General features: G+C 42.7%; 1 protein-coding gene and 1 long non-coding RNA gene across 5 annotated transcripts in view; one reads left to right on the top strand and one right to left on the bottom strand.

Moving 5' to 3' along the window:
- Nucleotides 1-256: 256 nt before the first annotated feature.
- On the bottom strand, nucleotides 257-5,642 carry LOC100607480. Its single transcript, XR_001115287.2, has 2 exons — nucleotides 4,101-5,642; nucleotides 257-525 (listed from the first exon to the last, which is right to left on the bottom strand). It is a non-coding gene; the product is annotated as an uncharacterized LOC100607480 (long non-coding RNA).
- SMAD5 (SMAD family member 5) overlaps nucleotides 3,596-12,370 on the top strand; it is a 49,734-nt gene continuing 40,959 nt past the window's right edge. For 2 of the 4 annotated variants that reach the window (XM_030828801.1, XM_030828806.1), the window contains exon 1: nucleotides 3,596-3,713. The gene's annotated coding sequence lies outside the window, so the exon portion shown is untranslated. The remainder of the gene's footprint in view (nucleotides 3,714-12,370) is intronic. The other 2 variants (XM_030828822.1, XM_030828813.1) reach the window with 1 other exon arrangement.

Below are 12,370 nucleotides of genomic sequence, written 5' to 3'. Positions count from 1 at the left end.
AATTACTTTTGCATATTCTCTGGTCAGCATGGAAGGTTGGCTCATTCTGTTAAAGACTGACATGAAAGCTCTTCTGACAAACATGATGAACTTTTTCTTACTGGATTGTGGGGTGTGCCTCTGCACATCATTTCCTTGGAACCTCACTCATCTCAGAACTCCTCAGTTGAGTTCTGGCTTCTGCACTGTTTCCAGTATTAAGAATTGGGTGCAGTGGGCAGTCTGTCAATTAAAGAATAACACAGAATTCTCAGAATTTGGAAAGGAAGCTTTATTGTTTCCAAGGACTCTGCTGGAGGAGTCATACAAACTTCGCCATTTCTTCCTCTGATGTCTATGTGCCATGATTGTCTGAGGAAGGGAGAAAAAGTCTTTGAAGTGGCTACCAGGATCCTTTGCAGATCTCTGGGATGTCATTCACTCATGCTTCTATGCTGGGTGACTCCTACCACCATCACATTCTTCCAATTCTCCCAGTAGGGTATGCAGTAGTCATGTAGGCAGAGCCTTCTGAGCTACAGCAAACTACGAAATTAAGATATTTATTAATGATTTTCAAACCAAAAACAATTTGCCTCAATTACCAGACATTTTAAAATTAAAAAATACAGAAATATTTATAAATTATTCCAGTTCTTCATCTTCCATATATTGTCTCACCTTTCCCAAAAGTTGCCTCCTTCTTAGACCTGAAAAACTCAAGGTGGGAGTAGGTCATGGGCTAAACATGTAGGCTAATTCTCTACATCAAATTGATAATGTAAATGATTATTGAAAAAATTCAAAGGAAAGGATCATTTCTTCCGTAAACATCAACCCAACCCAAGAAAAACTATTTGGGACTTAAATCAGGGTTTCTCAACCACAGCACAACTGACATTTTGGGTTGACTAATTTTTGGTAGAAGGAGGCTGTCCTGTGCATTGTAGCATGTTCAGCAGTGTCTCTGGCCCCCACCGCCTAGATGCTAGTAGCACCGCCCTCCTAGTTGTGACAACCGACAATATCTTCAGACATTGCCAAATGTTTCCTGGGGGTGCAGTCATCCCTGGTTGAGAATTATAGGACTAAATTGTCCAGAAATAGGTTTCTCTACAAGTAAAGTAAAATTGAGTATTGGAGTTGCTTTTATCTGGTCTTCTTGATCAGGTGAATGGCTAAATGAAAAAAGCAGTTTGTCTATTTTGATGCCCCACTGACTACGTCTATCTGTTCAGATCATCCTGTTCTACATTTGTTCTTAGATCCTATTTGATTGCCAAAAACAGGGACTTCCTTACTTCATTCTTATGGTTCTGGGATGCCTGTTCATTTGCTATTTTATAATGTTTTTGACTGTATAGATATTTAGTGATCCCCCTGATTTTCTATAGCTGTTGAGGTCTAGGTAATTTCTTAGACCTTCGGAAGGCTGCTGGTGTGGAACTAAAATCTCCAGTCCTCTCTTCTATGTTATCTCTTCCAACTTTAGACCTAAACTGAGCTCAAACAGCAAGTTGGAGAGGTTGGAGTCTCTGGTTGATTTGATCAGTATGTGGACACATAACTTAGGAAGCAAAACTGTTGGCTATGAGATTACATATGTGATTATGAAAAGGAATCTTGTAATCACAAATTCTTCTGACATGTACAGTGACTGCAAAACAGCAAACAATTTGTTTTGGGAAGGATTTTATTGGCTGTTTGAAGTGAGGAATATCTCTACTATACAAAATATTTAAACCAAATTGTTATGTCCTATAATGTTCAACAAAGCACTCTGCAAACATCGGTTCTGGAAAAAAAAACGTATCCTCCAAGGCAGGATTTTATGCACTTCTGGGAGTTGTAAACCCATGCAGGCTCCAGAAATATTTGCCTTCCAAGGGCTGGAAACTTCTGAATTAACAACAAATAATCAGTGAGTGTGACAAAGAGTTAAAGTACACAGACTTTACTTTCTCAAAGTTTATGATGTAGTAAAGAAGTTTAAGATGGAGACCTGAAATTGCAAACTGGTGGCCAGTAGGCTAAATCAGGACCATGGATTTGTTTTGTTTGGCTTGCATGTAATTGGCCTCCAGAATGTCTAACAGAGTGAGAGGAAGAGAGCGGGGTGGGGGGTTGGGGGGGTGGGGTGGGAAGGAGACAGGCAAAGAGAGAGAAAAATAGAAAGAAGTTGCTAAACAGATATAATTGAGATTTTCGCATAAAAATCTAAATTTCCAGCTTTGCTTGAAAAATCAGAATATCTGCCAACACTGGGTCCTTATTCCCACATTTCCCTATGGTAGCAGTTGGCTGGAATGAAATAGCAGTGACCCCTTTGGTCACTGGAACTAGACACTCACTCTCTGGTCTCTTCTCCCACTTCCCCTTCACTCCTTTACTAGGCCTCTGTCACCATTTGAGATGGCCACTCCTAATGCAGAGACTTCTGGAACATTTATTTAGTTTCTTCTCCACAGAAATGAACTTCCAGAGCCTGGAGCAAAATAGCTGCTGCACCATTTGTGTGTCAGATGAGATGACCCTGGCTCAGGCCATGGAGATGGCAATTGAGGTGTGAGAAATGGTCAGATTTAGGATAAATTTTGAAGAAAGAGTTAGTAGAATTTCTGATGGATTGGATTAGGGTGTGAAAGAGCATTCCAAAATGACCCCGATTTTGATTTTTACTTATTTTAAAAAGAAAACCTATAACAGAACATTGGAGAGCCAGTATTGACTTTTTAAAATAAAAACAAAATTATTCAAAAGCTTTTGCTTACTAGTATTCTTCAAATCGGGTACCCAATGTGGTACCAATATTATATTCTGGGAAATACTGACAGTTTTGGAAATTTGGAGGAAAAAGCATTGAGAAGAGCTCCAATTACTAAGAAATGAGAGTCCAGGAGATGGGGTGGTGTATATAAGCCTATGGATGGCATCTCTGCACCTCAGTGGCCCCGCCTGTCTAGGGGCTGGGTCCCCACGGGATCTCCCTCCTCACAAGGAGGTGGAGAGAGTATGTGTCTTGAACAACTGGGGTTGCGATCCAGTGTATGGACAGTCCCACTCCTGGAACTCCAGGGTGGGCACTCGCTCCATTTCCACAGGCCCTCAAGGGTTCCTGGATTGCCCGGTGGGAGGGGTTTTAGTGCTGCATCCAGTAAGAAGCTGTAAGATGCTCAGAAACATGTTTTGAAGCTACTTTGCACAGAAAGAAGACTCTTCATTCAGATTTGTATTACAAATCAATAAAAGTAGCTAAGTCGTATCTGAAGATGTTTTTGTTTACACTTTGTATATGACAGAAAATCTCCAGTTGTCTGTGTCAAGGACAATTACTTAATTTTACAATGTATGCTGATTTGGTTAGTGGAAGCTACTAGCGCCTACTGTGGTGGTGGTGGGAGCGATCTGATTCCCATTCCCAGGCCTGGCCATCGACGCGAAGGGCTCCAGCTGATCGGAAGTCGGCGTTGGCCGGCGCGGAGCCCGGCGCGGAGGCTTCTTTCAGCCGCCGGGGCAAGACACCCCTCCCTCGGTCCCGCGGCGGTCACTCGGCCTCTGGCGCGCATGCGCCGACCCCAGCAGGCGTCCTCCCGGGCTCTCTCTCCCTCCCTCCGTCATCCGGGTCCTGGGCGAGCGGGCGCCGTGCGCGTGTCCCGTGGCCGAGCTGCTAATAAAGTTGCAGCGAGAAGAAGCGCAGCGACGGCGTCGGGAGAGCGCGCCCAGCAGGCCAGTGAGTGAGTGAGGGTCCCCGGCGCGCGCGGGCGAGGGGAACCGGGGGCTGCAGGCTCTGCCCCGGCGGACTCGGGCCGAGGCGGGGGCGTTCGGCTGCGGACGGAGCGGAAACGACCCGGGGCCTGTCGGGCGGGAGGTAGGCCGAGTCCTGGCCTGCCGGGGTCCCGGCTGGCGGACACGGTGCGGCCCAGCCGCTGCGGAGGCCTAGCCGGCTGCCCGGGGCGTCCTGAGGCGGGGCCGGGGCTGGCTCTCGTCCCAGCCCCGCCGTTACCGCCCAGACTTTGGAGGGAGGCGTCTGGGACGCCCTGGAGGGGACCCCCTGACCCCGCGCTGTCCTGGGGGGCGGTTTGCTTTCCTAACTCATCTGATGTACCATCCTGGATACACACCCATGATAGGACTGCGGTGCTCGGCCGGGCAGCCTGGGCTGCTGCACTGCGAAGCTGTCCAGTGGCTTGATAAATCCGTGCCGCCGTCGCTTTGTGTTTCAAAGATAAGGATCCGCGCTTATCGGTGGGAATTACACTCTGGGCAGTTGTGACCGGCTACTGCAATCAGCTGGTAGTTAGAGCTGGTTTCCGCCACTTGCCATGTCAGTTTTCACCACTGGAAGGATTTCTTATACTTCATGTAAACCTCTCTGTGCTGCAAAGAGAATGCCAAAGCAGCGTCTTTTTGCCTTCACCATATTCAGCCGCTGGCCAGGTCCTATACTTCAATATCAGGGCTCAAATTAATATTCCAGTCTCTTCCCCTCCCCTTTTCCCCTCTCCCCCTTTCAGCTGCTGTTACTACGTGGAGTTTGGAGCCTAAGCTTTGAAAACTCCCATGTGGCGCGCCCGTCTTAAGTCTGAGCATGCTCAGTAGCCAAAACAGATTTTGGTTGCAGAACTCGGGCGAGGATACTCGGGGTATTTGGACGTTTGCCGGCTTCCTAACAGAATGTTCCGATTCTGGTGGTGATGGCATTGGAGAATGGAGCTTAGGCCAGCCTGTAGGTGAGGAATGGCTGAACACCCTGAGCCAGATCTTTATCTTGATTGTAAAGACAATGTTTCCTGACCAGCTGGAGCTTTGGGGAGGGGGGGTGTTGCGGGGGGGAGGGAGCAATTTTGGCTGCTTGTGCATTTAAATGGGTGTGGCGCTAAGTATATCTTGTTTACCTTATCTTTCTGTGGAAAAGTTTTGATGTCTAGGTTTGTCACGTCATGCCTGTTGCCTAGCACTACCAAAAGGGCTCTTATCTAGTAGCAAAGATTGAATAGGTGGAGGTCGTGGCTTGGCCTCACAGAAGTTGAGAGGAAAGGGTACTTGGGTTGCGTTTTTTAAAATTCGTATTTAAAACTAGAGTACTTGAATTTCCTTAGAGTACCTGAATTGCCCAGAGTGAATTAGTTTTTAACTTTAATTTGAAAGACAAAAGGTTGAAAACCTTAGTCCCAGTAGGTTTAGTAACATTCCAAATAGCTTACAATTTCTGCTAGATGCCAATGCAGTAGTGTCCGTTGTGGGGAAAACAGTACCTACACTCAGTGTGACAGTTTCACATTTATTGATCCAAATATCATTGTGAAATTAGTGTTCCAAATTTAAGGAGCTATTTGCAGATGTATAACAAATTATTTTAGTCTTTTATTCCTTTGGTAACTATTAATATTTTTTTCTCTACGGTGAAAATTGTAAAAATACAAAACTTAGAAGAGACAATTTAACAAAACTTAACCTTCATAAAGGTTGTAGATATTATGTTTAGATTTATAAAGTTTAATTTTGATGATTATTTGTATGATTGTTCCTATACATCTTCCTTTCCTTCTTTCTCCACATTGCTGCTCCCTCAGTCTTTTTTACATTACTGCTGTTAATTTACCTATGTATCTTTGTTAAAAATACCTCATTCATCATTTTGTGCTTCCATTCCTTTCAGATCATAGCTGAAATGAGCAAGAAAAGTTAGATTAACCTTCTCAACTGACTTTACTCTCAGGTTTTAAAGGCATCCACATGATATGGTCTAGTTAAAAGGAGGAAGAGAGCAGCAAACTGGAAAAAAAGAATAAAATATTTTCGTAGGTTCTGTACAGATCTGGTAGTATTATCTGCGTGTCTGGTTCACTGTGGTAGGCGCCACAGAAATGGGTAGATTGATAATGTGTTGCATTTCTTTCCCCCTGGCAAAGTCAGCTATTAATTTCAGTGGGAGACAGTGGCAGAATGTTGTTACTAATGAGGTTTGAATCAGATTGTTGTTTACTGTTGGTTATGTAACATGTTGCTGGGAGTATTATTAAAAGTTGCATTCTGTAGCAAAGTAGAGGCAAGTAAATTCTGCTTACCCTCTTCACTGGGTTTTAATTCTTGGCTGAACCTGAAGGCACATTAGACTACAACCATAATTATACCTGGGCAGCCTGTCTGTTTCCTGTTTTCATCATGAACCCAAACATTATGATTTGCAGTGATGATCTTTTTTGTCCTTTGCATTGAACGGAGGCAGTGTGTTTTCTCCCTCTACTGAAAACAGATTTGTAACTTGGTCAAATTAAAGATTTTAGTGTTTTGAAAACTAGACAGTAAAATACCAGTTTTTCATTTCTTAATACAGTTACTTAAATTGAAATGCCGTCTAAAAAAATCTATTTCATATATATTCTTTGTCTTTATGTAAATTTTAATATTACTAGTACTTTGTAGAGTTAAGGAAACCCTTTTTGTTTATGACATATCAGTGTTTATTATTACCAGATGTATATGTTGGTCTAGGCAATGAGCCACACATCTGGGTGAATTTCAGAGCTGACTTGAGTACGCTTGAGGATATAGGTGTCTATTCTCTTGGTTTATCAGTCTTCCCTATTTTTATTTCTAGAGGGTCTATGTTCCTTGTATCTGTCTGTCTGTCTGTCTGTCTCTCTCTCTCTCTGTCTCTCTGTACACTAAGCACAAAGAAGGCAAATAGTTTATTTCTTCAAATGTTACAAGCAGCTTATAGCCTATGGTTTGCCAGTCTACTCATAAGGTCAAAGACATTGAGTAAGATTCCCTTTTATAAGGGATACTAGTAGCCTGAGGAATGATTCTTATCTCCACCAGTCTGGATATTCTAGAGAAAAGAATACCTGGGAAGGTAGGGCCCAAGGAAGCCGGGGTGCAATATAGGGTGCTTTCCCATCAAAACAGATGATGAAGGACCCTTGAAAGCTGACCCATGTCTTCCCCCCGCCAGTGGAGTCTAGCTCTGTCGCCCAGTCTGGAGTTCAGTGGCGCAATCTTGGCTCACTGCAACTTCTGCCTCCTGGGTTGAAGCAATTCTCCTGCCTCAGCCTCCCAAGTAGCTGGATTACAGGTATCCACCACCATGCCCGGCTAATTTTTGTATTTTTAGTAGAGACGGGGTTTCACCATGTTCGTCAGGCTGGTCTTGAGCTCCTAACATACCTTGTTTTTCCACTTCAGAAGTTAATAGAATAATAGTCATTGGAATTTGCAGTTCATTGGTGTTGTCACACACCCTTTACCTCTAACCAGAACTCTGAATCTGAGAAGTTTGTTTACTAAATGGGAGATAAAGATTTAGAACTCTTTTGTAAGAATTGTTAAAAACTAGATTGTTGTTAGGACTAATCTCATAGGCCACCTTAATATTCTAACAGCCTTTGTTGTTTTCCAACCTGGAAAGATGGGGTAATTACAGAGTTCTTAGGTTTTTCATAAATAATCAGCTAGTTGTGGGCTGTTTATTTGAGTGTCTCTCTCTGTCGCCCCGGCTGGGGTTCAGTGATGGGATCTTGACTCACTACAATTCTGCCTCCTGGGTTCAAGTGATTCTCCTGCCTCAGCCTCCCGAGTAGCTGGGATTACAGGCACCCACCACCACGTCCAGCTAATTTTTTGAATTTTTAGTAGAGATGGAGTTTCACCTTGTTGGCCAGGCTGGTCTCGAACTTCTGACCTCAAGTGATCTGCCCGCCATGGCCTCCCAAAGTGCTGGGATTACAGGTGTGAGCCACCGTGCCTGGCTGGGCTCTTTATTTAGTTTTGATTTTTTTTTGGCCTTGGGCAGCTAGGTGGGGAAGTTTTTGGCCCAATTCTAGTAGAGTGGTGTTTTCAGTGACTTTTCTTCCTCCTTTTACTGTATCCTAACTTGGTTGAGATGATATTTTGCAAGAAAGAGTTCTTTATTAAGTCAGTTCTGTATGTGCAGTACCATAATTGTAATTCACTTTTGGAAGCTAGTTATTAACATACATTTTGTAAATAGGTTTTGCTCTTGAATTTTTTGGGACCCCCCCCATCTCTTCCTATAGCGTATATGTAATTTATAGACTGGTACACTATAGAAGTTTGAAAATGATTTGACCTGTTAAGATTTTAGCAGGGTTTTTTTCTTTTGATATCCATATATGTTGTTATGTTGTTTTGTTATACCGAAAATAATAGAAAAAAAACAGTGTCCCATTCCCACCTTGTCTCTGAGCATAGCAACTGGAGTCTTGGGAGGAGGCTTACATTTTTCAAATTTAACTGTGATCTCAGAATATGACTGGGGCTTTCAAGGCAAGTTTTGCTTTGTTCAGGTTTGTTTTCATGATGTGTTAGGATCTGCCTAGTATCCTATCTGGTAGGCTGTACAGCTTGAGTTCTAGTTATTCTGGTTTGTGTGTTCCCAGCAAGAGGGGAGTCTGCAAGAATATTTAAAAGCCAGTCTTCTTCTGTTTTCTTCTTAGTCACATCTTCTGTCTACTTTACTCATTGACCATTTCTCATTCTTTGGAGTTGAAAGTGTAAATTAAGTGAATGATGACACTAGAGCTGAAAAGGTACCCAGAGCCATGTTTACTCCCTTTTCTTCTAAGCAGGGAACTTGAACTCTGGGTGCACATGAGCTCTCTGGAGAACATCTTCATAATGCACTGTAATATACGTCGTGTACACAGGTTAGCTCTTGTGCTCCAGAGACACATTTTACAGTCATGGTTTGGTATCTGCACTTGATGATTTTATAATTTAAAGGAATCACTACAAAGATTGACCAGCTCTGTGTCTGTTCCTGTGCCTACACGCCTGTACAAGCATACTCAAACACATCTGGTAGCAATGTAGGAAATCTTTCAGGCTCTGAGGGGGTGAGTGATACATTTAGATCAGGCTCTGTTTAATTAGGGGACTTAGAGGAGCAGGTGAAGCTTAAAGAGTGATTAAAAACTGGGAAACAAAAGTCTGGCTGTGGGAAATAATAAAGTAGAGAATTCTGTGGGCACAGAATAGGCGAGAAGATTATGCAGTGAGAAGTGTTGGGAATCATGAGTTCAGCTCTTGAAGGGCTTTGAAATCTGCTGTGAGAACTTCTGATGTCTTTGGAAATCGGGAGCCACAGTTGAGGAAAGTGGTGATTTAAATGTTTCTCTGTGAAAATAATTTTGGCACCCATGTAATTGTATCCTGTCTTTCTTGTAGATGTTCTTACAAAGAATAGGATTTCTGAATCTAGAAAAGCTGTGAGCAAACATGCTTTTGGTTTCCTTCTTCTCTCTGCATGCAGTTGTGAATGTGGTTTACAAGTTTTATAGCAGTTGTATACCTGGATCTAGGGATGGTTTGACAGTGGTGGTGGTTGTTGTCTACTTGCTGACACTTGGTGACTACTATTGATAATTAGAACCACAAGGGTAAGAGATTTTTAAAGCTTTACCCCCACATCCCCCCTGCCCCCAAAAGTTACCCTCAGGTTGTATGTATGCAAGTGTCTTTCTTCCATTGCAGGGGATCCTGAGCACTTTGGTTCCCAAGCCTCCTGCATGGTCCGAGATTCTTGTTAAAAATGTGGGTGGTAAGGCCCTTCTGCCAAGCTTAGTGAATCTGAAATTTGAGGGATGGTTCTAAGGAATTTGTTGATTTAAAAACCCCATGTCCAATTATTTTGTACAGGTTTGAATTAGAATACCATGGGTTGTGACCCATATGGGCATTTATTTTCATGGGATGATGTGCTCGGGAGATTTTGTTTTGGCCAATAGTGTTGAGGAAAATTTGGGGGATTGGTTTGCTTGCCTTTTTATTTCGGATTGCAGCAGTCATAGAGATGTTGGAGCAGAAAGTGAAAGAGTTGTTTCTGTGAATTTACTTTAGAAATCTGGCTATGAGCTCTGTGTGTGTGTGTGTGTGTGTGTGTCTGTGTGTCTTTATGTACGTGTGTCTGTATGTATGTGTGTCTCGGGGTGGGTATTGAAGTCAGTTTGTGTGTGTGTTTATTATGAAAGTTGGTCAGGATGTAGTACTTACCTAACCAGAGGTAAGAACAGGACCTTTGGGTTATTGATTTAACATGAATTCATTTGAAATAGAAGCCTTGTGAAGCTTAGCAACATTTTATTCATATGGTTAATGTGTATAAAACTTAACCTTGAATCTTCCTTTAGCTTTCTTATCTGCATTTTCCAAATCAGTTGATGTCAAACCCTATTCTTCCAATTGTCCAGGCTGATACCCTGGAATCATTGTGAACTCCTTTGTTCTCACACACCCCATGATGTCCTTCATCAGGAAGCTTACTGTCTTTCATATGTCTGCTGCTTACCACCCCACTGCTATCACCCTGTTGTAAGCCATTGTCATCTTTCCCCCCTCCCTTAGATTACTGCATCTCTGAACTGGTCTCCCTGCTTTTATCATTGCTGTCCACCCCTCCTCCCACTTATTCTCAACATACCAGCCGGGATTTATTTATTTATTTATTTATTTTGAGACAGAGTCTTGTGCTGTCACCCAGGCTGGAGTGCAGTGGCATGATCTTGGCTCACTGCTACCTTGACCTCTTGGGCTCAAGTGATCCTCCCACCTCAGCCTCCTAAGTAAGTGGGATCACAGGCATGTGCCACTGCACCTGGTTAATTTTTTAATTTTTTTTAAATTTTTTTTTTGTAGAGACAGAGTTTTAAAAACTATGTTGCCCAGGCTAGGCTTGAACTGCTGAGCTCAAGTGATCCTCCTGCCTTGGCCTTCCAAAGTACTGGGATTACAGGCATGAGCCACCACGCCTGGCCCAGGATAACTCTTTTTTTTTTTTGAGATGAAGTCTAGCTCTGTCGGCCAGGCTAGAGTACAGTGGCATGATCTTGGCTCACTGCAACCTCTGCCTCCTGGGCTCAAGCAATTCTCCTTCCTCAGCCTCCCAAGTAGCTGGGATTACAGGCGCATGCCACCACACCTGGCTAATTTTTGTATTTTTCGTAGAAACAGGGTTTCACCATGTTCGCCAGGCTGGTCTTGAACTCCTGACCTCAGGTAGTCTGCCCACCTCGGCCCAGGATAATTCTTTAATAGTGTAAGTCGAGAACTATCATGTCTGTGCTCAGAGCTCTCCACTGAGTTCACAGTTTCCTTAGAGTACTGTAAAAGCTAAAGCCTTTATATCCAGCATGGCCATTCTGGCTCTCTGGTATCTCTTTGACCCCACTCCTTACCTTTTCCCCCTTGTACACTATATTCTCAGGCTATACGGGTCTTCTGGCCAGTATATGCTCTTCATGCCAGGAGCATGCCAGACATGCTCCTACCTTAGGATCTTTGCATTGCCTGTTGCCTTTACCTGTAATGGTTTTCCCCCAGGTATATGCCTGTTGGCTCACTCTTTTATTTCCTTAAAATTCTGTCTTCCAGGACTTCTTGTCCACCTTCCCCTGTTTTAATTTTTCTCTATAGCACTTTTCACCTAACAAACATATCATTTACTATATCTCGTTGGCCTCCTCCTGCTGGAATATAAGCTAAATGAGGACAAGTGTTTTGGTCCCTTTTATTCACTTCTATATCCCCAGCTCCTAAAATGCTACCTTAAGAAATATTCTTTTGGATGAATGACTTAAATGAATTTGACAAGTTATTGTATGTTGTACTGTTTTTTAAAGATTATATTCTAGTGCCAGAGACAGAAATAAAGTAAATGAGCAAATTATTATTGAATCAGTTAATACAGTGAAGAAAATGAACATAGTACTGGATTAGAGATTAGGGAAAATCTACTTTATATAGGATTATGGGGTGATCAGGGAAGGTATCTGGGATGAGAGCTAAAGCTGAGACTTAAATAACGATAGAGCTAAAAATTAGTGGCCAGGGATTAAGAAAAGTGGTATAAGCAGAAAATGGCATTTGTAATATCTGAGGTTAAAAAGACATTCCAGTATAGGAAGATAAATGCTTTTGAAGAATGAATTCGTACTAATATTTATTGGGAGCAGGAATAATGCTTCTGGAGTTTTAGTTCATTGTTTTGAGGAGCAACAGCTCATTTGTAGTAAGAGGACACACTGTGAAAAGTGCTAGATACCTGGATTACATTCCCTTTCTCTGTCTCTCTGTGTTCCTGTAATAACTTGAGTGTTATCTCATTGTACTTACATATAGGGGTATAGTTTGGTGTCTGTCGTGCTACGTTATTTTGTGAAGGGAGATTCTGTCTCATTTGCATTTTTGCTATTCCCACTGTTCACTCATATAGTACCTCTGTATGGGACTTAGAAAAAGGCCTTCTCATTTATTCCTTCACCCTTGCCTAGTGCTGATAAACCCCTGCATGTCCTACAATGTCTGCTAGATAGTAGGTGCTCAATAAGTGTTTAATGATTCATGGCTGTTATAGCTGCTGAGTCAGTTAATG

This window comes from Nomascus leucogenys, chromosome 2 (genome assembly GCF_006542625.1).
Source record: "Nomascus leucogenys isolate Asia chromosome 2, Asia_NLE_v1, whole genome shotgun sequence".
Lineage (NCBI taxonomy): Eukaryota > Metazoa > Chordata > Mammalia > Primates > Hylobatidae > Nomascus > Nomascus leucogenys.
Note: the sequence above shows the minus strand (reverse complement) of the source record. Positions and strands in the feature narration are given on the sequence as shown.